Source organism: Ambystoma mexicanum, chromosome 7p, assembly GCF_040938575.1.
Source record: "Ambystoma mexicanum isolate Mex_15411 chromosome 7p, UKY_AmexF1_1, whole genome shotgun sequence".
NCBI lineage: Eukaryota > Metazoa > Chordata > Amphibia > Caudata > Ambystomatidae > Ambystoma > Ambystoma mexicanum.
Window position 1 is genome coordinate 227,713,860 of NC_090939.1, and position 27,268 is coordinate 227,741,127.

The window sequence follows — 27,268 nt, forward strand, 5'->3', positions numbered from 1 at the left end:
AAATTGTGCAAGTTTTACTGTGGATATAAACGTATTTATTTTTTAAAAAAAGAGCTTTTGAATTGATACGTTCCAAGCCTCGCTGTTCATTCATTTGCTGACTGGTCTCTGTGGCACAATCAGGTAACCCGTGATCCTGGTACTTATAAGGTTGGGGCTTCGAACCCAGCCTGCGATGGAAAACTTCTGTACGTATTTTAATGTATACTTACTCTATAATTGTTACCGACACTCCCTTTCCATAAACACCGGGACTGGCACCCCCCCCCCCATTCGCCAAAACCGTGACAGGGTTTTTTAATTAAAATAACTGTTGGGACAGCGGACGCAGGGTCCAATTCCGGACTGTCCCAAAAAAACCTGGATGTCTGGTCTCCTGCCCACCTCCGTCGGACCCTCACCCCTGGTTGTTTCATCTGGCCCCTCTGTCCCCTTGCTGCTTCATCCCTCCACTTTTCATTTCCTCTGCAGACTAGGTCTGGATACCCCAGTGGGGTCACAAAACACCAACTTCCAAGCATGTTTTCGCACTTTTAAACCGCTACAGTCATGATTTGGAGCAGTGTGAAATATGTCTATATTTCTAATATAACCAAACATCTCCAAAGTTCAAGAATGCAAAGGAGGCCACTTCCCCACTTCAGCCACATATGTGTTCCCAATAACTTCAACTAAGCAGGAATCACAAAACAAAAAGTGAGGCTTAGGGGCTGATTTTCAGACCTTTCTGCATGCTGAATAGTGGCTTTGCGCACTAATCAGCGCGCAAAACTCCCTTTGTCGATTCGTGGAACTAACTTTGCGTACATTTCCGGGTCCTTGAGGAGACTTCGCGCAGGCCATCCCGTCTCTGTTTGCAGTCCAGCGACTTGCCTGAGACCCCTTGTAAAGTATGGGCGGGGCCTACGCAATGACCTAAACAGGGTGCGGAACATGCATATTTCCCTTTCCCCACGCAGAATGGGGAAGAACTAGGCATCACATGGGCGTGTCAAGGGAGGGCCTGCGCAAGGAAATCGTAAGCCCAGCACTGCACAAAACCAAGCATATTCATAAATCTGATCGCGCAACGTCACGGCAGGGAAATCAGTACGCAAATCTTGCGATCCCACCGCCACATGAAGAAATGCGTAATGTCCCAATCGCATAGTGATCAACATGCAAAGGTAAGCTCTGATCAGGAAATGTAGGGATGTGGGCATACAGTTGGGGTGCCGATTGCAGTTAGGGGGGCACTTATGCAGATTAGCAGGGTGCAGCCATAGTTTACGGGGGTTCACGCACAGATTTACCAGGGGCCGAGTTGAGTTACGAGTCATGCAATGCATATTGTCGGGGTGCAGTAATGTGTAATGGGGGACCCTACACAGTATTGCTGGGGTGCTGCCTTGGTTGCGGGGAGATGACACACAGTAATGCCGGGGGTGCATGACTTTGCAGACTTGAAAGGCGCATAGGTTGTGGGTAGATCTGCTTTGCGTGGAGGCGTTCCGGCCGCTATTTGCTCCTAGGGTTACTTTGCGCTTCAAATTCCATGAATACGCGGATAGCGCATGACATGCTTCTGCGCGCAGGTACGTCCAGATTGGTGTTACTTGCAGAGAACTTTGCTGGGTCTATGCGAGATTTCTGGAAAACCACATCATCTCATACAAACTACCTGATTATTCTAGTCTGAGGTCCTGTAGAAGTGCACTGTGTTGATGAACGCATGAACGCAGTGTACAAAAGAAACTTTCAGTTTTCAGCCAGCAAAAAAAAGGTCAAATATGTGTTTGCAATTTGTATGATGCGCTGTTCTATGCCAACGATCAGAAAAAAAATACTATTGTCAAATTGAGACACATAGATACAGTGAACCTCCCGGGCCCAGATTGCAGAAATAATTTTGCACAGGTCAAAGTGCAATTTTGTACGGTTTTGGCATGTAAGGCCTACCCTGCAAATGTCTGTTATCTGGCCCGTAGAAGGTATTTACTGGGAGTATTGTTGAACCGCACAAAAGCATTTGAAGGTAATCAAAGATTACAGCGGCATCTAGTGGGGAATCTGAGTATTGCGCGTACATGATCAACTGGAGCTCAAATAACTTAAATCCTTAATGTCAATCTTTGTATTTTGGCACTGGGGTGGATCGACCCACCCTCGCTCATTGAAGATGGCAGACAACCTCCTTTACAGGCCAAGAATCAGTATACTGCCCTCAAGAAAAGTTCCCTTGCAAGATCCAAGGCGATCTGTGCGTGATGGGAAACAGAAATCCTGACATTATAAATGTGAAACAAAACCCATATTAACACAACACGTGTGCCAAGTTAAGTAGCAAGCCAACACGCAACGATATGATATCAAAGAATCGATTCAACTAGAAAAGGCACACTGCAGCAGAACATCTGGCGTTCAAGGCCAGGAATGCCGCAAATTCTGCCCACTTTGCCACTTTGGCACCTTTTTTATATCACTTGGACAATATGGGAAAAAAAGAATCTCAAGTTCTTCAAACATCCGCTGTTAAAATAGACTTGTCCGCAGAGAACTCAATTGAACTAGCACTGAGCAAAAAAGAAAAAATGATAGTTGAAATAATCAATCATTGTTTTTTTACAATAAACTAAAATAAAAAGTACTCTAATATAAGCAGCGATGGCCATTGGGCCGGCTCTCGCCGGATCTGAGATCCGGCATCAGATGTGTAACCGGATCTCAGGATCCGGCCAGCCTGCGCCCCAAAAAGGTCATCACAAGCGCACAACGTTGTAAAAAAAAAAAAAAAAATTGAAAACCCAAATCAAAGCGCTGGTCGACCTATTGAATGAAGTGGGGGGCGGAGCCACACACAGCACATTTGCGCCATGGGCTCTATTCTTCTAGCTCCGCCCCCTACCTATCTCACAGCAGGAGCCAAGGCAGACCCTCGGCCAGGTTCGCTGAGGGTCAAAGCAGAATCCATTTGGAAAACACATTGGAAAACAACAGCTTTGTGGGCTCAGTGATAGTTGCCTTTCACAAATTAATTCTGGTATTTGTAGTTTGGGATTTCAGAATACATTCTGAAACGGATGGTACATGCTGTGATGGCTTGAAAAGTACACAAACCATAGTAAGATTTGTAATTCAAGCAATGGAAGAAATTGTACCACGTTTAAACTTTGTTGATAATTTCCTTTGATCAGTGTTCAACTGGCAGCTCCACCCCCTCTGAACTCCGCCTCCTTGGAACTCTGCCGCCTCCTCCAAACCCCACCGGCCCTTGTGGGACCCCCCTCCACATTTCTTCCATTTCCACCACTGATTATAAGAAGAAAATAGCACCATTGTTTTGCAAAGTGCTTTCATGAGTGAGCGTCTTCCTCCATAATGTCAATGGCTGTAAAACCTATACAAGCAACCAGCCAAAATGTACATATATGTGGAAGGCAATAAATAAGTCAAAATAACACACAAAGGGCACTCACGTTTTAAATTGCCGGGATCAGTGCTTTAAGTGGGGTGAGAAATCGAGAGGGGTTTGGAAGGAGGGTGTGTGGCCTAAATGTTGGGCGTGGTTTGAAGTGTGCTGTACGTGTCAGTGCAAAGTGTGGGTTGCAACATTTTTTTAAAAAAATACTCACCAATCCGCACATATTAACACTTAACTGACACAATAGCGTACGTTCTCTGCGTGCTTAAAACATTGAAAACGAGTGACTGCCCAAAGTCTTCTTACTGCAAGAAGATGTATTTGGGCACTAACTCATGTGTTTTTCTATCTCTTTTGTCCCCACTCACAGGCTAGACCCAAACCCCACCCCTTTCACAGCTTGTACGTGTTCCTCCTTCGTGCCTTCTGACTCTTGAAGGCCCCTCAATAACATAATTAAGGGCTTTTGGGAAACCGAAAGCACCAACGAGAATCATTAGAGGCCATTAGGAGTCTGAAAACATGAATGAGGTGGATTTGCAATAAGTGGAAGCACCTTTTTCACTGCTTGCAAAAATCCTGGGTCGCACTGTGCACACTGCGGAGCGCATAGATAAAATCTCCTGATTTGATCTTCGGGTGGTGGGAGCCGAGGGAGCCTGGCAGTGCCCTGGCTCGGAGGACATTTTAGGAGACTGCCAGGCTTCTGCTCAAGTGAGCCCCGGCCCACTTAAAGCCCTGGCTGGGATGCATTTCCCCAAAATGCATCTGCAAATTCCCATTGGTTTCCATGCTGCAGTCGATTGCATCTGCTGGGTCCTGCGTGTGAGCCAATGCTCGTGCAAGGACTTGGATAAGATTGTGAAGCTCACGTGGAAATCAAGTGCTTGCATAAGGATTGGGATGAGTTTTTAAACAGAAAGAAAGTTTGGACACCTAAGTAAGGAACCTGCAACCTCCTAATCGCTTAGAGCCGTGGACTGAAAACGTTTGCATCCTGGGACCCTCATCCTCCAAAACATTTTATTTTTGTTTTTGTTTTTTTATGGTATTATTATGGTTAAATAAACCTTTTAACACATACATTTTACAAAATCGCAAAATAAGAGCACAGAATGGAAAACATTAAAAGACATAACATTTAGAACATATAAGAGTATAAAAACATCATACAATTATCATTATAATTACAGACACTGCAAAATACCCTCCAAAATCTAGAACGAAAACAGTGGTTACGTCCAAATCCATTAAGCAACCACCATTCGTACAAATAGTCAGGGTAATTCATAGAATTCAGCGCACAAGTAGCGCACGCGGCTGGCGCACAGCGTGCGCGTGCGATAGTCTGCGCCAGCCGCGTGCGCCAAAACCGAATCCGGCGCACAGCGTATTCATGGATTTTAGGCTCCCAAACCAGCCGTGGCGCATAGTATCGCAGCGACCCTGCAGCAGCGCCAGTAACGCCCCCAAGAACGCCCTCGCGCAAGGAAAAGCCATCAAAATCGCTAAATCATCGCAAAGGGCTGCGCTAACCCTGGACCAGTTTACAGGGCTGCCAAACAAGGAACGCAAAGCGGGTAACGTGCATATCAGGGGTACGCGTGAAGTTATACACGCGATTAGCCAGGGTACGTGTATTACAGGGGTATGCGGGAAGTTTAACATGCGATTAGCCAGGGTACGTGTATTACAGGGGTACGCGGGAAGTTCAACACGCGATTAGCCAGGGAACGTGTATTACAGGGGTACGCGTGAAGTAGAACACGCGATAGGCCAGGGAACGTGTATTACAGGGGTACGCGGGAATCATCACACGCGAACAGCCAGGGTGCGTGTATTACAGGGGTAGCGGGAAGTTCAACACGCGATTGGCCAGGGTACGTGTATTACAGGGGTACGCGTGAAGTAGAACACGCGATAGGCCAGGGAACGTGTATTACAGGGGTACGCGGGAATTATCACACGCGAACAGCCAGGGTGCGTGTATAACAGGGGTAGCGGGAAGTTCAACAAGCGATTGGCCAGGGAACGTGTATTACAGGGGTACGCGTGAAGTAGAACACGCGATAGGCCAGGGAACGTGTATCACAGGGGTACGCGGGAATTATCACACGCGAACAGCCAGGGTGCGTGTATTACAGGGGTAGCGGGAAGTTCAACACGCGATTGGCCAGGGTACGTGTATCACAGGGGTGCGTGGGAATTATCACACGCGAATAGGCTGGGTGGGCCCTCACAGGTGTACCCTGTACACCCTCCACGGCCCCTGCAGGCAGCCCACAAAACAGGGGACTACCCTGCACACCTGATCATGTCCCCCTGCACCCCCATCCACCAGGGGCACCCTCCACCAGGCCCCCACCCATGTCTCCCAACACCCCCACCCCCCAGCAGTGCAGGGGCACCTGCCATCAGGCCCCCACCCATGTCTCCCACCACCCCCACCCCCCATCCACCAGGGGCACCCTCCACCAGGCCCCCACCCATGTCTCCCACCACCCCCACCCACCAGCACTGTGGGGCACGTGGCCAGCAGGCAGTCAGGCAGCAGCAGATGGCAGGTGGGAGCGTGCTCAGGGCTCTGGGGGACTGTAATTCGGCCTCCTGGCCAGGAGCGTGGTCTTTCGTGTTTGGACGCGTGGACAGCCTGATAGGGAGTGATTTTGCACGTGAAAACCCCACACTCAGCGAATCGCGCGAAAACCCGTCACCAGCATATGTGCGTCTATAGTTACCTGCACGTGCAGTGTCAAAGCGTGTGATTGGTGAAAATGGATCTACACGCAGGAGTGACAAAGCGTGTGATTGGTGAAAATTGATCTACACGCAGGAGTGACAAAGCGTGTGATTGGTGAAAAGTGAGCTACACGCAGGAGTGTCAAAGCGTGTGATTGGTGAAAAAGGATCCACACGCAGAAGTGACAAAGCGTGTGATTGGTGAACATGGGCCAAGCACGTACACGCCGTAAGTGACGCTGTACGTGTGGGCCTGTATATAAGGTAGTGTTGAACACCATTTCCTTGTACGTGCTTTTCGTGGAGAGCGAGTGGGTGAATTCTGTACTTCTTGTCGTTTCACACGCGATTTACTTCACGGCGTTTCCAGTTCGTACTCCCTGTTACCTCTGACAGCTTTTTCTCTTTTTCCTCTTGTACTGGTTTACCTGGGCCTGTTCCCTCAAACAGTGTCCCCTTCTACTGTTGTCCTGTCTCCTCAGACAGCGTACACATCTTCTTTTGGCGGGGGTGTTGCCAACCAAACGCGCTCATTTTTCACGCTCTTTTACCTGGCAGACGGTGAGTCACGCACGTATCTAACTTCTGTGCTTGCCCCGTGTGTAGCCTACCCCTTCAGAGGTCATTCTAGGCTGCGTGTGACACGCATACGTTCATTGTGTTACTGGATGCCACAGCGTAGTGCAGGGTTTTCCATCAGCACACGTGGTCTAGGAGGGGTATTGTGCACGTTCCTTAACTTTTCTGGGGTGCCTGTGCGTTGCGTGACCCGTCATCTTTCCCCAGGGGTGTCATATAGCCTTGCCACTGCACTAGGGTACGAATACCATCTGGTACCCAACCCCTTTGACACCCAATTGCCCAGGACAATTGTGCACACCGACTCCCATACGCACAATAACATCAGTGCCATGGTTGGGAGGCGTGCAAGCCGTAAGGGTGGCAAAGGTGGCCGAGCCACACGTGGTGGCCGTGGAGGATCCACTAGGGGACGTGGTTGTGACTTGCAGGGTGCCCCTGTCCCCCCCAGTCTGGAGGACCAGTCAGGGACACCCATGCCCCCCCCCCCCCAGTTGAGGGTCATGTGGCTGATACCAACCCTGATCAGCCCTTGTTGGACCAGCCCATTGTGGCAGCAGACCTGTCCGAGGGTGATCCCATCGCTGACATCCAGGTCAGCAGGTCCACTGCACGTGCACCGGTGCACATTGGTGTCATCAGGGCACGCGCATCTATGCCAGATAGGTCATCTGCTGGCCCCCGTATCCAGGGTGTGGCTCCATCCACCCCACCTCTCATACACCCTGCCAAGACTGTGTCGGTCCTAGTTCATGCACCTCAGATCAGGCCTGACCCCATCCCACTACCCCCAATGCCTGCACCTACTCCCATGCTGAGTGTGCAATCCCACACACCCAGTACTGAGTCCACCACGGCTCCTGCCCCTAGTGTCCACAGCGGCGTAGGACACTCTGGATCCCCACCCCCTTCCAAGCGCAAGAGGAAGAGTGCACGTCCGGCACAGGCTGATTCCCCAGGCACGGCTGCACAGTCCGGCCCATCAAGGAAGCCAAGCTTCACAGACGCCGAACTGAATGCACTTGTTCAGTATGTGTCAGATCATGATAGGGAAATGGTCATCGTTGCAGGGTCCAAGACCACACATGCCAGACGCCAGGCACACTGGCAGACCATTGCTGACAGAATAAGTGCCCTTGGAGTAGTGAGGCGCACAGCTAGTGATTGCCAGAAGCGCTGGAATGACCTTAAGCGCAGGGCAAAGGATAAGCTGGCCTCAAGTCATGCCGCAACCTTGGTGACTGGAGATGGGTCCCCAGCACAGGAAATAGAACTCACACCACACGAGTCCGTAGCTGGATCCTACGTCACCGAGGGACAACTCCAAGGTGTGGGAGATCTCCCTGATTACGAGGCATCATCCGGTGAGTGCACATGCATGTGTGTATTATCCATGTGCATGGTGTGTGTGTGAAGCATCCATGTTGGGTGCCTGTCAAGGGGGTGTGTGGCAGAGTAGATAGTGGCACCCATGTGCCTCATCCAGTATGTTCAGTGCAACACCATCTGCCCACAGCACTATCCCAACTGGCAACAGTGCACATATGGCCCTACACCATGGAAGTTGCCCTTGAATTGTCATTTTGTCACTACATTGTTGCTCATACTCCCCTGTCTATTCATCTGATGTCTTACATACCATTCCTATACTTTCCCCCAGCCAATCAAGTTTCATCTTCACATGCCTGACATGCAATGATACCACATGCTAATGCGTCCTCTGTATATAAATGCCAACCAACATGCTGTCATACTGTGGATGTTGCCTTGACATCCACCTCCTACCTGTGTGCTTTGGTACCGTCTGGTTTCGAGCCCCATTCCCTCACACTCCATGCTGCTCTTCATGGTCTATCTTCCCTGACTTCTACAGTTCAGACCATCGTGCCCTACTCACAACACCTGCTTGCTAACAGTCAAATGAGGGCACCCTGCCCTCCAATGCGACCCACCCTATTGCTGACAAGTGCATCTGAGCCTACTCAAAGCCACCTCTCACTGACATCTGCTCATACATGCCTTTGCCTGTCCCATAGACCCTTCACATGGTCCCTGTCCTCTCTCCTTGCTCCTCTTCCACCATCAATGGCGGGACCCGTTGGGGTGTACTCCTGGCCTCCTTCCAATCCTCAGAGGCCACAATTGATGTGCATGGTAATGGGAGCATCTCAGTCCAAGGCCCTTAGGCCAACCTCATTCTCCTTGAGAAATGCTAGCCACATCTCATCAACTTCCTTACCTCTCCTGCTGTCCCCCCTCCTCTCTCCTCATCAATCCTGCACTGCCTCCCTGCACCCTCCCATGATCCTTCTCCGCCTCCCACTCCAACTCCTACACATGCTGCACCTCTGATCTCTAGCACTCCCCGTAAGTCCTCCAAGGCTGTCAACCTCCTCCACAATTACACTCCTTTCACTGCGGCTGCATCGGGCATTCCTCCGATATCTGTCACTTACATGAGGTTATGCACCTTGACATCCTTGGTCTCATGGAAACATGTCTGACGGCCAGCTCTGTCTGCATCCTTCACACACTCCTACCTGATGTTCAGGAGACCCTCTCCTTTGCCCGCCACTACTGTGCAGGGGGGGTGTGCCCTTGGCTTCCCTGAGGGTATTCCTGCCACTGTCACTCCTACTTAGACCTACTCCACTCTGGAATGGCTTGTGTGACGTCTCTCTCTACCACACCTTGACATTCACAAACTGTGCGTACTGTGTCTGGGAAAACTGGTCAAATGTACTACTTCCTTTCTGAGTGTCCTCACCTCTCCTCCTCACTCATGTCCCCAGACACAGAAATCCTCTTCCTTGTTGCTGTACGCATCCACCTGCATGCTTGTTGACCCCCCCACGTGACCTTTCTGTGACCTCAGCAACTCCCTCTCACCCTCTAGACTCCCGTCTGTCCCTACTCATTCTGCAGGGCACACTCTTGATGCTCTGATCTCATCTGACTTTCCCCTCTCCGTCCATCTCTGCACTCCTCTCTCCTGGAGTGATCACATTCTCCTCTCCTCCCAGCTCACCCTCACCACACCACAGGCAAAGCCACCCTCACCACTGTCACACACCTTCTTGGTATTCCAACCCATGAAGTGTGTGTCAGTCGAGGCTCATGCTGCCAAAATCTCCCCCCCATCCAGCTCCCCCTTAGGCTCACTCCCATCCTGACAGGGCCCACTCCATGCTCCACTCTATGTCAGGTACACTGGATGTCTTTGCCACGGTCATGACCACCTGTCTGAAGCCCCATGCCAATGCAGAGTCCTGGCATGACTCGGATCATGTGAACCCAGACCACAGGTGCCGGGTGGCAGAGAGGGAATGTCCTGCATCATGCTCATCCTCTGGCAAACTGGCCTGCCACATGCTCCAAAGGCAATAGCGCCTCACCCTTTTCACCAAGATGAGATCCCCAATCCAAGGGCACATATCTGCGGCATGTGACAACTCTGCAGGACACATAGAAATCTGCAAGGACCTTGCCGAGCCAGATGCAGTGTGTACCTCCCCTGTCCCCTCCGAGCCCACAGCACTGCATGATTGTCTCTGTACCCCTATAGGCCACCCCCCCCAGCACTTGTCTGCGCCTAACACCATCTGCCCTTGACGTTAAGTCCTACTTACCTTGTACAGCACTTCCAGCCGCCACTTCCCCTTGCACATCATTGTGCCACCCACCCCTGCACTTGCGTGACATGAATGACACCAGCACCAGTAGGATTGTTGACTGGCATCCCCTACTGCCCCACCACCCCTCAGTGCTCCGCTGTACCGTCATACATTTCTGGACCGGTGCTTCACGAATGCTATATGATTCCTTTACAGGTGATGGGGAGGTGGAATCTCATTGTTTACTGCATTTTGTTGATGTAGACAAGGCACTGTGCATCGTGGCCAATTTGGACTAGCAGATCCATGTACAACATGTCAACTTATTGATGTGATGATGCAATGTCAGGACCAGAGTGGTAGAAATCCAAAAAAGTTGCCCTCCTCTCCCTCTTCACTTGGTGGCTATGTCACATGCCATGTGTGTGATGGCATGTGCCTTTGACATGGCAATCACCGGCCAATGTGTGATGGCAGTGCTAGGCAGCATGGTGAGCAGGCGTTGCTCTCCAATCTGTACATTGTATGCCCTGAGCCTCCCCTACAGACCCAGTGATGGTGAATGCATAGGAGGTCTCCCAGTCATGTGGGACATGTGTCGTAGAACTACTGCCTCTGTTGTTCATCAGCCCTTGTTGCATGCCATGGTGCTAATGCCTGTTTCCATTTTTCTCTTTCATGTCTTTGCAGGGGACGAAGCACTTGTTGATGCTGGGGATGTGGTGGTTGAGCCGTCCCAGGAGGGCAACCCGGGCCGACCTTCCACAAGTGAGGGACGTGGTGTGTTTGTGGGTGAAAACCCACAAGTGCTGCAGGTCGTGCTGTCGAGGGGTGTCTCTGGGGGTTCCTCCCCCGAGCAGTATTCAGGTGTAGACTCGGAGGATGACACCTATGTGCAGTCGCAGGTGAGTGTTCTTGGGAGAGAATCTCCTCTGTCCGACCCACCTGCAGCCGGGCCATTGCCCTCAATGGGGATGTCAGTGTCGGCAGCTCAGCCTCCGGTGGTTACGGATGCAGGGCCACACCACACAATCTCTGATCCTGTTCCTGGGGCTGCAGATCAGAGAGGGAATGCAGTCCTGCAGCCTGAGGCCTTGCCGGCACAGCAAGGCGCAGTCCGCCTTGCCCCAGGCAGGTGTGGTGCCCGTCAACGTGGTGGCCGTATGCCACCTGGCAATACCGCTTGGGAGCAATCCATCTACGGTATGGCCAACCAACAGGCAGCATCATCCGAGATGATTGCACAGGCCATGGATAGGGTGGCCACTTCCATTGTCCCCCCAGAAAGGCTGATGGAGCGACTGGAGCAGGCTACAGAGTCCATCAGCCAGGCACACAGGGAGGATATGTTGGCGTCCAACAAGGACAGGCGGGCGGCACTGGCGACTCTGCGGGAATCACTTTCCATGGAGTCCCAGCGCCACAGGGAAGGCCTGAGGGAAGAATTCCGTCACCTCAGGTCGACCCTGTTAGAGCTTGAGGCTTCATCCCATAGAAGGACAGAGGAGCAGCTGGAGCGTCTGACACGGACGCTCTCGGCCGAGATGCAGGCAACTCGTGCGGAGGTCAGGTCATCCCGGGAGTTACTGCATGGGGACCTCCGCATGATTATAACCCAGAACCAGAACTACCAGACCCGCCTGCTTGCAGCCATGGAGGAGCAAACTCGTGCTTTGCGTGGGCTGCCTCCCATTGTCACACCATCTTCTGAGGCAGCTCCCCCACCTCCTGAGTCAGCTGCAGGGTCTGGCCAGAGCGATAGCGACTCATCTCCCACAACAGAGTAGCCGTGTGGGCCACGAGCCTATGGGGTGTTTTAGTTTCCCATGATCCACACAGGTGGATTGTGGCGTGCATCCTGTCCTCGGACCTCATAGGTGGCCCCCCCCCCCCGCCGGCCCTTTCATGGCCATTTTTTCTCAATTTTCTTTTTTCTTTTCCAAGAGTGTTGCCTTGTGTGGGTACCTGGGCATACACTGTATTGTGGCTGGGCACATGCAGGCTTGTCCTGAGTTTGGTTTAGATGCTTGGGTAGCAGACATCCACACCCCTCCTGCTTCCGTTTCCATGGGCTTGCAAAGGGTGTGCCCAAGTGACAGCAAATTACACGGTGACATTGGACTCCCATGAGCTGTTGGCCAGTCCATAGTCAATACTGTGTAGACATTCATAGTGTACATTGTTGTTGCACCTAACTATGCATGATGGTTTGATATGTGCCTCTACTTACATATGTTGCTCATGTTTTGCAGGTGTTTCACACAGTTCTTCACACGGGCATACTCTCTGGAGTCAGACTACATGTCGGTAGATGTGCACTGACACTTTTGCGTGGCGCCATCACTGTACATCTGGACGGTGAGGACATACCAGCAGAATCAGGTAATGAGACTACCATTGATTACATGCATTGTGTCTTGTTTGGGTGGGCTTCAGGGTGGGTTGGTGTGTAATTTGATTGAAATTACTCTTACACAGGTGTGTAGTAGTGGCTCCAGCGCGGTTAGCTGTTCAAGTGCGGCTATGTTCCATTTGGGGCACTGCTATTTGTGACACCGGTGTCATGTTGTGATGGCCAGTTTGTTTGCTCTCACATACCATGACATGGTGTCCTCAGTGGCGGGACTGTGAAGGGAATGGGTGACATGGCAATGTTGTCATGTAGTGAATCGCCTGTGGCAATGCATATTTGATTGATGGAGTTGTGTCTTCTCGTTGTGATGCATTGCTGGTGTATGTGTAGGTAGGGGTGCACACATAGTGACACTTCCATGTTAACAATCTCAGGCTGATGTGTATCTGACAGTTTATTGTCGAGTAATTTTGTGACATTGTCAGGTAGTGTCATCATTGATTGTCAGATGGTATGTGCCAGAGCAGTGTGCACTAGCCAGCACTCTGATTCCTAGGTGAAGAAGTTGGCCACCAGTTGCGTACGGGCTGCCACCCCCCGTGCCCTTTCCCCTCCCATGCGCAGCGGGCGTGCATGTGGTTGTGGATGTGGGGGCACCACCATGTCCACGGGCAGGCCCCGGCGTGTTGCAACGTTGTGCAGGACACATGCTGCCACTATGATCCTGCACACTATTCGGGGAGCATATAACAGCTGCCCGCCAGAACGGTCAAGGGAGCGAAAGCGTGACTTCAGCACTCCGAATGTGCGCTCCACTATGCCCCGTGTTGCAATGTGGGCTGTGTTGTACCTTACCTCGGGTGGCGTGGTGGGGTTCCGGATTGGGGTCATCATGTGGGGGCTGATAGGGTAGGCACTGTCCCCTGCGGAGGTGGTGATGGGTATCATTAGTGGTGTTGTGTCATGACCCAGTATCTGACATGCATGCATGTGCAGTGGCATTCATGCTCACCAAGCAGCCATGTATCTCCATGCTGGCCAGCCTCCAGGTCCCGGCATAGTGTAGACATTCTGTAGATGAAGCTGTCGTGGGTGGACCCGGGATAGTTGGCATATACTGATGTGATTATTCCCTTGGCATTGCATACAACTTGCACGTTGATGGAATGCCAGTGCTTGCGGTTTCTATAGATGTGCTCTGTTGCCCTGGGTGGACGTAGAGCCACATGTGTGCAGTCAATTGCACCAAGCACTTTGGGGAATTGAGCCACACCATAGAATTCCTGGATGCACGTCCGCCTTTCTGCATGAGTCCTGGGGAGATATATGTGCCTGCGGACTGATGGCCGTGCAGTGATGATGTTCAAGACCTGGTGTAGGCAGCGTGACTGCGTGGCCTGTGACACACCACCCACTATGGCACTTGTCCGCTGAAAGGATCCAGTGGCCAAGAAGTGCAGTACATTCAGGACCTTCTGCAGGGGGCTGAGTGCTTGGGAGCACAGGGTGGGTGATGTGAGGTCATCCTCCCACTCACTGACCAGGTCCAGTATGATGTGTGCTGGAAACCTGTACCTCCCATACACCTGGTCATCAGGCATCCCGAATAGGCTGGTTCTGGGTGTGAATATTCTGGCCCTGACTCTCCTCCTCCTCCTCCTTTGGTAGCCCACTGCCACTGCTGCTAGGAACGGTATGTTCATCCTGGCATCTGGCTTGTTTATTGATAAGTGCGCAAATTAATGCCTTGCGCGTGTTCTAGGCGAGCGTGTGACCCTCGCACCCCTGGAATCTAGTTCCCACTCCAATAGCGTGTGGAAATTCCCACGCAGCAGGCATACAGGTGCGCTGACGTACTTGCGTGTGTAAGTGCCCGCGCACCCCTGTAATACACGTACATAGGCCAATGGCGTGTACGCGCACTTTTGGCCAATTACACGCGATGTAATACACGTACATTGGCCAATCGCGTGTACGCGCACTTTTGGCCAATTACACGCGATGTAATACACGTACATTAGCCAATCGCGTGTACGCGCACTTTTGGCCAATTACACGCGATGACACTCTGACGTGCAGTATTTCCACGTGTGCTCCGTCATCACGTGCTGAGTGGGGAACGCCCGTGCGGATCACGTCAGACGCGCTTACGCGGTGAGGGACTCTGGTCCAATAGAATCGCGTATGCGTGCTGATGCACTTACGCCCTAAGGCCCTTTCCTCGGATTTCACGCTGACGTGCAGGAATTTCACGTGCCAAATCACTCCGTATCAAGCTGGCCACCCGAAAACACACGGAACACCACGCTCCTGCCCAGAAGGCCGAGTTACTGCCCCCCCAGTGCCCTGAGCAGCCTCCCACGTGCTATCTGCTGCTGCCTGCCTGCCTGCCTGCCTGCTGCCACCGTGCCCTGCCATTTGGTGCCTGCACATCAGCCATCTGCAGGGGTCCAGTTGCTGTGTCCACCCCTGCTGGAACTGAAGACTCCCAACTGGGATTACATCGCTCCACAGCCCAGCCCCAGGACCCAGTTGCCCACCCACACCTGCCTCTGGGGTTGCCATGTCGGGCACTTCGACATCTGGCACCAGTGGCAACCCCAGGCCAGAGGGGCAGAGGGGCACCAGCTTCACTGCCACCGAAGTTGGTGTCCTGGTGGAGCATGTCCTGGGGCAGTATGATGCCCTCTTTGGATCGTCCCGCGCCAGCAAGGAAGGACGGGAGAGGATCTGGGCCGACTGTGTGGTTGCCATCAACGCGGAGGGGGTGGCAACCCGCAACGTCCAGAAGATCAAGAAGCGCTGGGAGGACTTGAGGTCCAGGACCCTTGTGAAGGCCCGGCGCCTCGTGGAGGGGGGCCGGGGCCGCATGAGTTCCATCCAGAAGAGGGTCCTGGAACGCGTACGCCCAGCGCTCCACGCCCAGGTCCTTGAGAGGGAGGCCCGTCTGGAGTTGAGCGGTAAGTGTGCAAGCATTACTGTGTGAGACAGGGCATGTTGCGGTGTGCTGGTTCTATGATACTTGCCTGTATGTGTGCCATGGGCCATGTATGCATGTATGTGTGCAGGGACATCATGGTAATGCATGTGCGACCAGTGATGTGTGACCCACATGGTTGTTGCATGTGTTGAAATGTGGCATGGGGAGCCCTATGCAGATTTAGGACATGAGAGCATGCCAGTCTCTGTACCTGGACATGGATGGGGGTGAAGGATGGGTGCTGATGCCAGGTACATATATGGTAGCCATGTCTGTGTGCCTGACCTGCGTGTCTGTGACTTGTGCATGCCATGGATGCATGACACATGTGTGTGACAATGCACAGATTCTGTGACGCACCCAACTAACCCTTGTTTCGCCTGTGTTCGTTGTGTTTGGGGCCAGATGGATGTGACTGAGGTGAAGTGTGTGCATGTGATATGCATGAGCCATGATGCATGTGAGTCACATATCATTGAATGTTTCAAGAGTCAATTGGACATGCATGGAAATGTGCATGGCATGCACCATGCCTGTTACTGTGTGTGTTTTGCCTGGACTGACCCATGTGTTGTGGAGGGACATGATGGAAGTGTACTTTGACAGGGGTGCTCATCTGCTATTGCTTCCTGTCTAGGGGACCATTTTACAGTAGCCTGATGCTTGTGTCCTTTGTCTCCCTCTACGCAGCGGCTAGTGAAGAAGAGGGCGGAGACGGCGCTGTGGAGCAAGGCGGCGGGGATGCCCCCACGGCTGCAGCGGAAGGGGTGGGTGAGCCCCCACAGGGGCCTGCTACGGCGGGAGACGGTGAGGAGCCATCCAGGTTGGTGGTTTGCACAGAGGAGGAGGAGGCCGACACTGGTGCACACATGGGGCCTGGTGGGAGCATCCCTGCTGGTGCAAGTGGTGCAGTCCAGGGCCAGGGGCAGGAGGCAGCACAGGTCACCGTGGAGGTGCCTGTGCATGTCGCTGTCCCTGACCCTGTGAGTGCACCACCATGCACCAGCAGGGATGCCCCGTCCCAGGCCCGTCCGCAGGTAGTGGGGATGTCCATGTCAACTGACTCCCCTCCACCTGCGGCCGTGGGAACCCCTGGCCGCGTGGAGCAGGTCCTGATTGGGGTCGCGATGCGCACGGCTGTGATTCGTGATGACGTGCGTGCTTCCCGGGAGGAGCACGCACGTCATCACGAAGTGCACCGTGCCGACGTGGCCCAATTGGGATCGGCCATGTTCGGGGGGTTCCTGCATGTGTTGGCCAATCTGACGGCCCTCTCCTCCTCTGTGCAGGCTATCCAACGGTCGTTCTCCTTGCCGTCTTCCGGCCCAGATGCCACCATGGCCCCCTGTGGACCTGCCCCGACCAATGCAGCCAGCTCGGTGGGGATCCCATCCCTGCCACAGTTGGGAGTCGGAGGTCCAGCAGGGGTGGACGACACAGCAAGTGGACCCCAGCAGATGGAAGATGTGCCGGCATCATCGGGCAGGGCACGTGCACGACGGCGTCGATGGTTACCATCAGCCTGGATGCCGTCGTGCTGGCAGAGGCAGTGGCGTCGGAGGCAGCAGGGGGCTCGACGTGGGAGGCATCATGGCTCAGGGCCATCAAGATCAGAGGGGCAGGCATCGGCCGGAGGGCAGGGCAACCCTGGCATGGCGGTGTGTTCCGTGTGGGAGGAGTTTGGCGAGCGGATAGGTGCGGAGCGGCAGCGGGCGGAAGAGGAGCGGCTCGCCATGGCCAGGGCGGAGATCTCCATGCATCGGGCATTGAGGCGGGCTGAGTGCCTCGAGGAGGCTCGCAGGGATTTTGGTGAGCACATGGGGTTGTCCCTGCGAGACCTCGGGGCCAGGACAGAGTCCCGCCTCCAGGACATTGACATGGAGTTCGAGGATGCCCTGGCCAGCATCACCAAGTGAGCCGCAGGACTAGCCCGCTGCCTTTGTATATAGTTTTTTAGTTAGTTAGTGCTAGGTTTCCTTTATTTATTTTTATTATTTTGGACCGCTCGGACAATGGCCACTTTTTTGTACATATTTATTTTATTAGTTAGTATTAGGTTTCATTTGTGCTGTTGGGCTCATGGACCCTGGAACATTCCTGTATATATTGATATATTTTGGGAGATACATTTTTTAATTTTTTTATTGTTTACACCATGACGTAATGGTTTTTCTTTGATTTCCTACTACATGGTTTTGCTTTGGACAAATTATATTGATTTTTTAATCCTTTGTTTTTTGGTTTATCATTTTTGTTCTCGGACATGGACCTTTTATTTACTTTGCCACATAGTTGTATGTTTTATTGGTTTACTTGATTTGTGTTTTTAATACATTTTTATATTATCTTACACTTGTGTTATTTTCTCTTTGGTTTCTTACATGTCATGATATGGGTTTTGACATTCACTTGCACCCATTGTGTATGTGTGTGTGACAGACATGTGTTCTTTTGCATACTTGCCTTTGGGGTTGTGTCATGTGATTGCATTCACTATGTGGGTGCATGCAATCCTTGCCTGGGTGTTTGTGCTGGGTATGCTGGCCATTACTGCCATGATTGTGTATCGTCAGGACCTGGGGCCAGGGGGACATGGGTGGGGGCCTGCTGGCAGGTTCCCCACAGTGCTGGGGGTGGTGGGAGACATGGGTGGGGGCCTGGTGGAGGGTGTCCCTGGTGGATGGGGGGTGGGGGTGGTGGGAGACATGGGTTGGACATGGGTGGGGGCCTGCTGGCAGGTTCCCCACAGTGCTGGGGGTGGTGGGAGACATGGGTGGGGGCCTGGTGGAGGGTGTCCCTGGTGGATGGGGGGTGGGGGTGGTGGGAGACATGGGTTGGACATGGGTGGGGGCCTGCTGGCAGGTTCCCCACAGTGCTGGGGGTGGGGGTGGTGGGAGACATGGGTTGGACATGGGTGGGGGCCTGCTGGCAGGTTCCCCACAGTGCTGGGGGTGGTGGGAGACATGGGTGGGGGCCTGGTGGAGGGTGTCCCTGGTGGATGGGGGGTGGGGGTGGTGGGAGACATGGGTGGGGGCCTGGTGGAGGGTGTCCCTGGTGGATGGGGGGTGGGGGTGGTGGGAGACATGAGCAGGTGTGCAGGGTAGTTCCCTGTGGTGTGTGCTGCCTGCAGGGGCCGTGGAGGGTGTACAGGTAATGCCTGGGAGCACACAGCCATATCGCGTGTGGGACTTCCCGCGCACCCCTGAAATCCACGTACCCGGCCATATCGCGTGTGGGACTTCCCGCGCACCCCTGAAATCCACGTACCCTGCCATATCGCGTGTGGTACTTCCCGCGCACCCCTGAAATCCACGTACCCTGCCATATCGCGTGTGGAACTTCCCGCGCACCCCTGCAATCCACGTACCCGGCCATATCGCGTGTGGTACTTCCCGCGCACCCCTGAAATCCACGTACCCTGACTAATCGCGTGTGGAACTTCCCGCGCACCCCTGCAATCCACGTACCCGGCCATATCGCGCGTGGAACTTCCCGCGCACCCCTGAAATCCACGTACACGGCCATATCGCGTGTGGAACTTCCCGCGCACCCCTGAAATCCACGTACCCGGCCATATCGCGTGTGGAACTTCCCGCGCACCCCTGCAATCCACGTACCCGGCCATATCGCGTGTGGAACTTCCCGCGCACCCCTGAAATCCACGTACACGGCCATATCGCGTGTGGAACTTCCCGCGCACCCCTGAAATCCACGTACCCTGACTAATCGCGTGTGGAACTTCCCGCGCACCCCTGCAATCCACGTACCTGGCCATATCGCGTGTGGAACTTCCCGCGCACCCCTGAAATCCACGTACACGGCCATATCGCGTGTGGAACTTCCCGCGCACCCCTGAAATCCACGTACCCGGCCATATCGCGTGTGGAACTTCCCGCGCACCCCTGCAATCCACGTACCCGGCCATATCGCGTGTGGAACTTCCCGCGCACCCCTGAAATCCACGTACACGGCCATATCGCGTGTGGAACTTCCCGCGCACCCCTGAAATCCACGTACACGGCCATATCGCGTGTGGAACTTCCCGCGCACCCCTGAAATCCACGTACCCGGCCATATCGCGTGTGGGACTTCCCGCGCACCCCTGAAATCCACGTACCCGGCCATATCGCGTGTGGGACTTCCCGCGCACCCCTGAAATCCACGTACACGGCCATATCGCGTGTGGAACTTCCCGTGCACCCCTGAAATCAACGTACCCGGCCATATCGCGTGTGGGACTTCCCGCGCACCCCTGAAATCCACGTACCCTGACTAATCGCGTGTGGAACTTCCCGCGCACCCCTGCAATCCACGTACCCGGCCATATCGCGTGTGGAACATCCCGCGCACCCCTGAAATCCACGTACACGGCCATATCGCGTGTGGAACTTCCCACGCACCCCTGAAATCCACGTACCCGGCCATATCGCGTGTGGAACTTCCCGCGCACCCCTGCAATCCACGTACCCGGCCATATCGCGTGTGGAACTTCCCGCGCACCCCTGAAATCCACGTACACGGCCATATCGCGTGTGGAACTTCCCGCGCACCCCTGAAATCCACGTACACGGCCATATCGCGTGTGGAACTTCCCGCGCACCCCTGAAATCCACGTACCCGGCCATATCGCGTGTGGGACTTCCCGCGCACCCCTGAAATCCACGTACACGGCCATATCGCGTGTGGAACTTCCCGCGCACCCCTGAAATCCACGTACCCTGACTAATCGCGTGTGGAACTTCCCGCGCACCCCTGCAATCCACGTACCCGGCCATATCGCGTGTGGAACTTCCCGCGCACCCCTGAAATCCACGTACACGGCCATATCGCGTGTGGAACTTCCCGCGCACCCCTGAAATCCACGTACCCGGCCATATCGCGTGTGGAACTTCCCGCGCACCCCTGCAATCCACGTACCCGGCCATATCGCGTGTGGAACTTCCCGCGCACCCCTGAAATCCACGTACACGGCCATATCGCGTGTGGAACTTCCCGCGCACCCCTGAAATCCACGTACACGGCCATATCGCGTGTGGAACTTCCCGCGCACCCCTGAAATCCACGTACCTGGCCATATCGCGTGTGGAACTTCCCGCGCACCCCTGCAATCCACGTACCCGGCCATATCGCGTGTGGAACTTCCCGCGCACCCCTGCAATCCACGTACCCGGCCATATCGCGTGTGGAACTTCCCGCGCACCCCTGCAATCCACGTACCCGGCCATATCGCGTGTGGGACTTCCCGCGCACCCCTGAAATCCACGTACACGGCCATATCGCGTGTGGAACTTCCCGCGCACCCCTGAAATCCACGTACCCGGCCATATCGCGTGTGGGACTTCCCGCGCACCCCTGCAATCCACGTACCCGGCCATATCGCGTGTGGAACTTCCCGCGCACCCCTGAAATCAACGTACCCGGCCATATCGCGTGTGGGACTTCCCGCGCACCCCTGCAATCCACGTACCCGGCCATATCGCGTGTGGAACTTCCCGCGCACCCCTGAAATCCACGTACACGGCCATATCGCGTGTGGAACTTCCCGCGCACCCCTGAAATCCACGTACCCGGCCATATCGCGTGTGGAACTTCCCGCGCACCCCTGCAATCCACGTACCCGGCCATATCGCGTGTGGAACTTCCCGCGCACCCCTGCAATCCACGTACCCGGCCATATCGCGTGTGGAACTTCCCGCGCACCCCTGAAATCCACGTACCCTGACTAATCGCGTGTGGTACTTCCCGCGCACCCCTGTAATCCACGTACCCGGCCATATCGCGTGTGCAACTTCCCGCGCACCCCGGTATGCACGCACACGTTTATTTTTTCTCTCAGCGCGTGTCTGTGTTTGTGGGTACCCCTTTGTACGTCATTTGTCCTGGAGGGCCACAGTATTGGACATTGATCATGTCTGTATATAGGTGCTATTTGTTGGCGCACCTTTTAGCGCACATTTCTTGCAGGCGCAGAGACGCTACCGCCTGCTTTCTTGTGGCGGTCGTGTTTGTGCCTGTTTGTGCCTGTGCGCTGCTTTGAGCGTGCGCTTTTTTGCCCTATTCTATTCCATGAATACGTGTTGTATGCGAGCGTGTGGGCGTTCCGCGCACTTGCCTCCTATACTTTCCCGTGCCGCCCACATTCTTCCCCATTCCGAGTGTTGTGCCCCATTTTATTCCCCATTCCGAGTGTCCCGCCCTGTGTTCCGCCTACTTTAGAGCTGTGCGCTGCGCTCGGAGTGATAGCGCAGTGGCCGTGGCGCACGACGTTGGTTGACCTGTGCGCCGGCCTGCGCCGCACGCTTTTTCGGCGCACGTCCTCTGCTTTTCTTGCGCACGGACTTCCATGAATCGACGTGCGCTGGTTTCCCTGCGCTTTTCGCTAATTTTCGGCGCAGCGCACGTATTGGCCCCTCTGCGCCGGGATTTTCGGCGCACATTTATTCCATGAATCGGCCTGAAAATGTATTTAATCGCCTCTAACTCCCAATCCTAGAATAGCCCCATGCAATCAATAGCATATATATTCCAATGTAAGTATAGGAAGCAAGATTTGTTAAAACCTAGATTTTTTTGTCCAGTACATTCTGGATTTGCATCCATATATAGTATACCGTAAAATTCAGTACTGTTTAGTTACCCGAGAATATTAATCCCCAGGATTGGTCTGATGTAAAGATCTGCAATTCATATTTCCTCCCAAAATAACAGCTATTATGTATCGTAACCCATTCGCAACATTCGGTCAATAGATGTCTTGTGGTCTCAATCTCCACCTTACATAGCCGGCATAACCTTAGATGGTACTCAATACCCTTCCATGCTCCGGTTCTCGAAAAGGTGGGTAGTAGATCAAGCCTCAACATCATAATAAACCTCCGTAGCCCAATAGTAAAATAGTTGGTGAGATACAAACACAGGGTATTAACCATGAATCGCTGTTTGACATACAATGCATATTTTCGATGTTTAGCAAGTTTTGTTATGTTAGCATCCCGGTCCCAAACATGGGCCAATTTCGTGATTTGCTTCTCCATTATGGTAATCAGTGTTTCCTTATCTATTAGGAATCCAATTTCATTAAAGTATAATATTATATCTGTGTTCCATTGATACAATGCACACCTACTGCTATTGTTGATGAGAAGCAATGAAAAATTGGAAAACAGGGACTCATGGTCCTCACTTTTAAATAGCATTCGTAAAAAGAAAATAGCCATCTTAATTTTCATTTGAGTGTTGAGAGCTATCAGTCCTAATTCTAATATCAGGCCTTCAATTGGAGTAGTCTTCTGGAGACACATTACCCTACACCAAAGTTTTATTTCAAATTTTCTAAGCCAAAGATACTCTTTTACCGTAAGAATCTCTAGACCATAGCACATGCAGGGAATCAGGCATGTTTTATTTAATTTTACCAAGCCTTCAACAGAGAAACCACTTTTGCATCTTATAAGATTAGAAACGGCTAGAAATGTCTTTTAAATTATTTAACAAACAAAGCTCTCAATCACCGAGACACTCGGGGTATCATATATCATTATTCCCAAATATATATAAGAATGGAACACCTCAATTTTAACATTCTCCATTTTCCAACAACTTTTGACACATTTTTTCTTGTGAGAACAGATTTCCATAATTTTAGTTTTATTGTAATTTACTTTTAAGTTATTATTCTTTGAATATATAACTAATCTGTCCATACATTTCTGCAACCCAATAGGCGTCTGATCTAGCAGAAGGGTGGCATCCGCGTATGCCGGTCACTTTATATGTTGGTTTCCAATTTTAGGTGGAAAATTATGGCATTCCTTAAGAAAAGGACCCACGTCTAAAACGTACAGGTAATATAAGGTGGGTGCTAATGGGCAGCCCTGTTTTAAACCAAAGCTAGTTGTAATATTTTCACTCAGGCACCCTCCTGGTTCAGGCGTATCTGTACCACATTATCCGAATATAGCTCCTGTATAAAGTGTACTACCAGAGTATTGACATTTCATTTTTTCAATTCATCCCATAGGATCACTCTGTCTATGGTTTTGAATGCCCCCTTAAAATCTATGTAGCATATGTATAGTGATTTGTCTCTATCCTTAAGGCTCGAACGTACCAAATACCATAGTGTCCCTACATTGGATAGAGTGCCCATACCTTTTCTGAAACCAGTCTGTTGTTTAGGCAGCAGATTGTCTTTTTTTATTCAGATATTTTTAGTTTGGTCAAAAGCAGTTGGGCGAAGATTTTAGAGCAGGCATCCAACATAGCAAGCAGTAATTATTAGGGTTTTCTCGTGCACTCTTTTTGAACACCGGGATAAGTATACAAGCTTTCCAGCTAATAGGAATAAAACCAGTGTCAACTGTTTTAGTAAATAGATCAGAGAATAGGCTTGCCCAAAATGGCAGCCTATGTTTGTACACTAGATCAGGAATGCCATCAGGACCAGGCGATCTGGAGAACTTTGATGATTATATTTCCAATATTCTCCACTTCTAGATTTAGAAAATTTAGAAAATTCAAATCATCTTCCTCAATGACATAAGGCGTCTTTACACCAACACCATTGGGTCTATAGTACAATTCACTGATATGTTCCATCCATACCGATTCTTTTACAGGATTAATCTCTTTTTTGGCCAACTTATAATTATTACAGTGAGTTTGTACATATCCCAGAATGTATGTCCATCCGTGTATGTGAGAATATTGCATACATGGAACCAGTTAATTGAGGATGTAGATGCCCAATGCCTCTTAACAACATTTTTATATCAAGTTTTTAAATTGGATATGATAATTTCTATCTGTTTCACTTATGGTATCCATCTTGAACCTTTTACTTAAGCGATTGAGGTTTTTCTTAGCCTCGGCTATAACAACATGATAGGATTGTCTCCCAATGTTAGTATTCCCAGAAAGGTCAGTGGAAGGAAGGGGTATCCACTATCTTTTTAGCTCTATCTGTGATCTCATTAAAATAGTGCAACCCCTGGATACCCAGGTTGTTTTTTTTGACCCACGTTTTCTCTAAACAGCTCGTATATTCTTTGATGTTCATCGTGGACCAATATATTCTATTGCCCCCCAGATGTATTCTATTACCACTAGAAGTGTATTCTTTCACCATAACCTCAATTTGTATAGAGAACCTCTTAACGACATGACCACTAGCTGCAGTGGGTATCAAGCATAGGGGACTCACAAAATCAAGAACAGATTCAGAGAGGAAAAATATAATCTATCAAGGAAAGGCAGTTTCTCGCACACCATGTATAGGGAACACTACCCATCTCTAAGCTTTCTACATACAGTTTGCTTAACTGGTTAGAATTTACAAACTGTTCCCATAGATCCATATGCCTAGGGGTCACTTCCAAGTCTTGTAAAAGAGTAGCTCCCAATTGATTTTTTATCATTACAAATGGAGAATTTGAATTGGGAACGCTCCAGCCAAATCTTGCATAATTAAAATCACCCATTATCAGATAATGGTAATTAACATTATTCCTAGTCCACTCATTAATTATTTTCTTCAGAGCCTCAATGATTGTGACCGTATAGTGATCATTAGGTGGGTTATATACCGTAATCACCAGTATCTTCTGTTCTATATGATTTAAGTTGCATTTAAGTGTGTCAGCTAACGCCCACTGCAGTTCAACACTATGGCAATATTCTTGTAGTTTTAGAAGGTTTTTTGCACCCAGCATTAGACCTCCTGCCGAGCGACCCATTTTAGAGCGCTTCACCTTGAACTGGATAATTTGATATCTGTCAAGTATAAAATCATAAATCAAACACGTTTCTTGTAAAGCAAATAGGTCGACATTCAAAAGAAAGAACATTCCATTACAATTGGTCACAAAGGATTGAAAACCTCTAGTGTTCTATGACAGTACCTCAATTCTATTGTAGATCTGAGATTTCTGTCATTCTACAGCATCAGCAAACTCTCTCAAGAACCTCGTATTGTCACTAGGAGGTAATCGCCATGCTTCGGCATGAAGATCTTCCACAATTTTCTTAACCATATTTTCCATGTCAACAAGCTTCCTACCATTCATTTGATTTAATTCCTTTTTACTTCACCCATTCTCAGTTGCTCCTCCTCCCATTTTAACATTTCATAGCCCAAATACCAAAATACATTCCGAGACAATAGGTGAAACCACATGAAGTACACACCAATTTGGCTCCTTAGCAGAAGACGGTATTTCTACTAATGTGATGTCCCTTGAGGTTATAGCCTTCAAGTCCTGTACTTGATGCAAAAGTTCTAACATATTCATCCTGTTCAGGAACTGACTTTCATTGGAGGCATACAGATCCATAACTTTGATCTTTGTGGTTCTTAACCCAAATTGACAAAGGACATCTTTTAAATCTGGCTCTTTATAAAGACACTTTGTATTTGGTGCAGGTGCCATATCATCAGCTTCCTTATCACTCCAGTCATCTATATCCAGATATTCAACATCAGACTCATGCTCATGGATTTGCTCCACCATTTATGTAACTTCCAATCTATCCTTTTTCCTATCCATCCAGGACACAATAGAGCCTTGGTTATCTGGTCCAAATCGCTTATCAAGTGCTTTCTTTCCCTTGTTGCCAGTCCCTTGGGTTTTATTTCCACCCATCCCTACTATACCAGTCAGTTTAACATGTAGCCCTGCTAGCACTTCAAAATTAGGAACAGAATCGTCAATTTTGAGTATAACCTCTGCTTCCTTTATTAAGCGTTGCTCCCCAAATTTGGAACTCCACAAGGTAATTAAGGCTTTCAGTATTTTTAAATGTTCCGGCTCCCCACATATATCCTCCTCGGAGGACTCTAGAGTCGAAAAAGAGCAGTCCTCATCTGTATGTGATGATGAGAAAGCTTTTGCTGCTATTTCAATTAGGTCAGGTGTTCTATCTAGATTAGTTGATTGGGTCTGCCCCACCTGCGGTATTGTCTCCGAAGGGATTTCCCCTGATATACTGCGACCCTGCCCGTTCTTTGTTTCAGTGAGCTTCTTTAATTTTAGGCACATGTTTAGGAATGAGTTCTTGTCAATCAGTGCACAATCATGCAAGTCTGCATTTTCTAATGGAGTACCGCCAGCCTGAAGCTCATCCGCCACCATTATAATCGGTGTAGCCAATTGTTAATTGCTCAGTTTAAGATAGGAGGTAACTGTATTTTGTGCCATGTGAGTCATAGCCTGTATCTTAAGAGGAGTCACCGTAGCACCGGAGCAGATCAGATCTGTCTGTGTTTTGTTGTTAATCATTTTTTTGCAGTCTGTTTGTTTGCCCTCACCACACAGTGCAGCTTTTAGTTGGAGAATCTAGCATTGCTCCGTAATTGATATCTCTTCATAGCAGCCGGCATGGTCTAATGGTATCAAATTAGTCACAAACCACCTAACTCTGCAGCAAAGAACAATAACATGCACAAGATGATGACTGCTTTTCAAAATTTGGTGGAATAGAGTATCACCTGGGACACACAAAAACAAAACAACAGGATCCTGCTACACCAATACACCACTACCACCCTAACAGCCAAACAGCACTTAGAGGGCACTCTGAAGTGCACGCGCACTGGCGCACCCACA